Here is a 5,084-nt window from a genome sequence, read left to right as displayed (position 1 = left end):
ATAGCGGTTCAGCTTCTCAATTCTTCCCACAACGTTGTGCAACGTTAAGCACAACGGTTCGTCTTAGACATTGGGGGCTGCTCGGTTTTTTTTTTTTATTTTTGAATAAAAGTCCTTTGAACTTTTTTTTTTTTTCCTGATTTTCTGATATTATTTCTCATGATTTTATGTTATGTGGATTTTTTGAGACTTGGGCCTTAAGTTCCTCCAAAGCTAAAGCCTTTATAAAATGCTATTTTATTGAGAACAAAGTCTTATTATTTAAACTTCTAATAGTAGAATTATAGTTGATAATAATAGTTCTAATAATAGTTGATTTGGGTAACTATACAACCCAAAAATTATGTGTTGTGGGTCTGATTTTCTTTTTTTTTTTTATTAAGACATGGTTTCTTCCTTCTGTTCTCCTGATGATTCTCCTGATTTTGAAATGCTAAATATTATATATAAATAACTTATATTTCAATATATCAATATTTATTTTGAGTTTTGGGTCTGATTTTTATTTTTAAGTTCTTTGAACTTATTTTTTTTCCTGATTTTCTGATATTATTTCTAATGATTTTTGTGGATTTTTTGAGTCTTGGGTTATAATGCCTCCAAAGCTTAAGCCTTTATAAAATGATATTTTATTGAGAATCCCGTCTTATTATTTAAACTTCTAATAGTTGGATGGGTAACTATACCGTAAAAAAATTGTGTTGTGGGTCTGATTTTCTTTTTTTTTTTTGATTAAGACATGGTTTCTTCCTTCCGTTCTTCTGATTCTCCTGATGATTCTCCTCATTTTGAAATGCTAAATATTATATATAAATAACTTATATTTCAATATATCAATATTTATTTTGAGTTTTGGGTCTGATTTTTATTTTTAAGTTCTTTGAACTTATTTTTTTTCCTGATTTTCTGATATTATTTCTAATGATTTTTGTGGATTTTTTGAGTCTTGGGTTATAATGCCTCCAAAGCTTAAGCCTTTATAAAATGATATTTTATTGAGAATCCCGTCTTATTATTTAAACTTCTAATAGTTGGTTTGGGTAACTATACCGTAAAAAAAATTGTGTTGTGGGTCTGATTTTCTTTTTTTTTTTGATTAAGACATGGTTTCTTCCTTCCGTTCTTCTGATTCTCCTGATGATTCTCCTCATTTTGAAATGCTAAATATTATATATACATAAATAACTTATATTTCAATATATCAATATTTATTTTGAGTTTTGGGTCTGATTTTTATCTTTGAGTTCTTTAAACTTATTTTTTTTCCTAATTTTCTGATTTTATTTCTAATGATATTATGTTATGTGGATTTTTTGAGACTTGGGTCTTAAGTTCCTCCAAAGCTAAAGCCTTTATAAAATGCTATTTTTTGAAGAAGTCTTATTATTTAAACTTCTAATAGTTGATTTGGGTAACTATACAGAAAAAAAATTTTGTGTTGTGGGTCTGATTTTCTTTTTTTTTTGATTAAGACATGGTTTCTTCCTTCCGTTCTTCTGATTCTCCTGATGATTCTCCTCATTTTGAAATGCTAAATATTATATATAAATAACTTATATTTCAATATATCAATATTTATTTTGAGTTTTGGGTCTGATTTTTATCTTTGAGTTCTACTTATTTTTTTCCTGATTTTCTGATATTATTTCTCATGATTTTATGTTATGTGGATTTTTTGAGACTTGGGTCTTAAGTGCCTCCATAGCTATTTTAATTCTATTTTATTGAGAATCAAGTCTTATTATTTAAACTTCTAATAGTTGATTTGGGTAACTAGACCGTAAAAAAATTATGTGTTGTGGGTCTGATTTTCTTTTTTTTTCATTAAGAAATGGTTGTTCCTTTCGTTCGTACTGCATACACATTATTCTCCTGATTATGAAATGCTAAATATTTAAAGCTTTATATTTCAATTTCGACAACTGACTGTCAGCTGTTAACAACTTATATTTCAATATTTTTGACTTTTGGGTCTGTTTTTTTGGTTAATGCATGGTTTATTCCTTTTGTTCGTAATGCATACTCATTTATCTCCATATTATTATAAAATTATATATTTCTTAAAAATTTTTTGTATAAATGCTTGTTAAATTAAAATTATTTAAACTAAAAAAATCTTAAGTCAGTTCTTGCAAATGGGACTCATTTTTTTATATCAGTGGTCGGCACGGACCCTATCCCGCGGGCATATGAAATACATATCTCTGCCCGAGCTCTGCCACACACACACACAGTATAAATGTGTGAAATGTCATACTCACAGCCTACTTCCTGCTACTTGTTACTAATACTCATGCGTTAAAATCATATCTTTGTATTGAGTGCCGACCACTGTTTTATATAAATATATATATTTTCGTTATATCAAGAATTGTGATTCTTGGGTTGTAAACGTTTCTAGCAATTTTGTTTTTAATTTAAAAGATAAATGTTTTCGAACTTTTTTTTCTAATAAATTATTTTTTTGTACACAAAAGTCTTGCCTGAAGACCCCAAACGCATTTCTAGAATTACCTATAAATGTTAACAGTTCTGGGCCTGCGATCTGTTTGCTGTACATTTATGGAGCGGCTTTGGATGTATGTCGCCTTGGTTCCGGAACCCAGACCGGATCGGTTCGGGCCGGGCCGAAACCCCTCCGAGCCAAACGGCATTCTCACGCCCAGCTTTGGGCCAGTGGCTGACCTTTCTACGGTTGTTTTGTTTATGGCCTGGCACTGAGTTTTGTAATACGGTTTACTGTTTACTTTTTCGGCTCAAACACTTTGAGGGAGAGTGGTTTACGGCCGGCCTGCTGGGCAGGCTTCAATTCGGCCAAAAGTGACCTGTCTTATGCGCTCTGCTTGCAACGACCGCCAAAGTGACAGATCCTTCACTTCAGAGCCACCAAGTCACTGCCACTGACACACATATCTCATAACCATAGTTCTCCAGTTGCACTTCCAGTTCTTTGCCTGCTGAGGAGACAATGGAAGCGGCCAACACTTTTGGCCAGAAAGCGACCGGTAATGCCCCAACTTGTTGCTGTTGACTCATACCCGAGTGCCATAAACAACATAATTATGGTAGATATTAAGAAAAAAGGTTTATATGTGTGTGAGAGGCATGGTTCTTTTAAGACGAAGATGGGGTACTCTAAGAAATTAAGATCTTTCTAAAAAAATTTTATGAAAATTGTGTTTTAAATAAAGAATATTTGAAGAACTTTAATGCAACTACTTTAGTTTTTTTTTTGGAGTCTTTGAAGTGTAACCACGTTTGGGGAACCTTTTTAAACCAAAAACTGACCCAGCCAGCCAGATAAGTTAACCAACCCCTTATAGAAGTAGAGAAGAATAAAAAAAAACAAAAAATAATTAAAGAAAAAACAGCGATACAATGCAGAGCAATAGCAGACCGAAACCAGTTTAGGTGGGGTGTACAGTGTATGGCTCCAAGATGGATGACTCGGACCGACGGATGGATGGATGGATGAAGCTCGGACCCCAACAAGAGCGAGAGTGTAAGACAATAAAGCAGCTCAAGAACACTCGATTGCAAGTGGAAACCGGAGATGAAGCGGCCAACAAGGAATTCCATGCAGATGCCCCACAAATGTGGTAGGAAGACCCTTCCTCATTAGGCAGTGGATACGAAAAAAAAACAAAGATCGATCTTCGGCGGAAGTGTACGGAAGTTTTCATAGTGGTTGGGAAAATCAGGTAAAACACAAAAAGTTAGTTACGCCTGGTTAGACCACCATCCGAAAGCACAATTTGGTAAATGGCCAGCCACACAGTAGCCACCTAGTCAGTGTCGGACATAAACAATTGGCCACGCAACATCGGCATTATGGATCGCTGGGAGGCGGAATCAGTGGCAGATACAGAGGCGGAGGTGGAGGCGGATTCGGAGATGCCCACCTAGAACAATGGTCTGGTGTCGGTCTGCAGCTCATCTTCATCTCCATCTTCACTTGGCCCGGCCACTTGAGGCGTCTATTGTGCATGTTTTGTGATTTCCCGGGTCCGCCAGAAGGGGCAGACTGGGGAGGTGGTTGCCAAGACGCTGTTGTGGCTTAGTACCACGCACTAGACATTCTGACCATGTTTGTCTTAGCCAGCTTGTTCGCATGATGAACGGAAAAAAGTGATCTTGCCTCTATGTATTATTATAATTAGAAGTGTATTATAAATTGGTTTAATCACTACCCAAGAATAAACTAGTTGGTACCCAAGGGAACCATCCCCTATCTTTTAATAATATTGCAGAATAATATACTATTTATATGTTTTTTTAAAAAATTTTTAAAGTGTAGAATCCCTTTGCTATGGTTGTTCTTGTGTGTGCCCATTGTTTCAGTTGTTGTGTGTGTTCTCTGTCGTATGTAAATTTTGCATTGAAATATGTTCGTGCATAGACGTTAGTGTGTTTATGGAGGTTTTTGGAGGTCCAGGTCTCCGGGTGCCCCCTCACCCGCCGCCCACATCGTCGGCTGGCTGCCCTATGCGAAGCGTCACCCCGCTTCATTGTTGTTCACTTGGCCGCTTTCGTAAGTCAGTCTCAATGCAAAACAAATGGCTAAGAGTAAACACACCAAGCATATGTTGGCTAAGAGAAAGCTGGTGCGAGGCCGCATCAAACATATGGCGGCTAAAAGGAAATTAAATTCAAAGAGCGAGCGCCACAAAGGGGCGCCTCTCACCCATGGAGTTGGGAGTTCGCAGAGGGTTGTCAGGCTCGGAGGGGTTTTATAAATAAATTTTTAGCTTTTTTATATATTTTTTGATAAATAACTAATCAATAAACGGTTATCTGCCAAACCATATTGCACTTTTTTCATTTAGACCTTATCTCGATTACCTTGTAACCAATATTACTCCACACATTACCGTAATCTAATCAGGTAAGTTCAGAGCCAACGACTCGACAACCCTGTCGCTACTCTCTTTGGAGCCGTAACTAAGAGAGTCACAGTTGCTACCGTGTTTCGTTGTTGTTGCCAAGATACGACGAGTCTTGGCCAAGCCGGGGGAGCTTCCACTTCGGGCCGACATCGTCGCTTGGTTACTCATTTGTTTTGCCAATTTTCGTAGCACGGCGCT

Source organism: Drosophila bipectinata, chromosome 3L (assembly GCF_030179905.1).
Source record: "Drosophila bipectinata strain 14024-0381.07 chromosome 3L, DbipHiC1v2, whole genome shotgun sequence".
NCBI lineage: Eukaryota > Metazoa > Arthropoda > Insecta > Diptera > Drosophilidae > Drosophila > Drosophila bipectinata.
The sequence above is the reverse complement of the archived record's forward strand: the minus strand, read 5'-3'. Positions refer to the sequence as shown.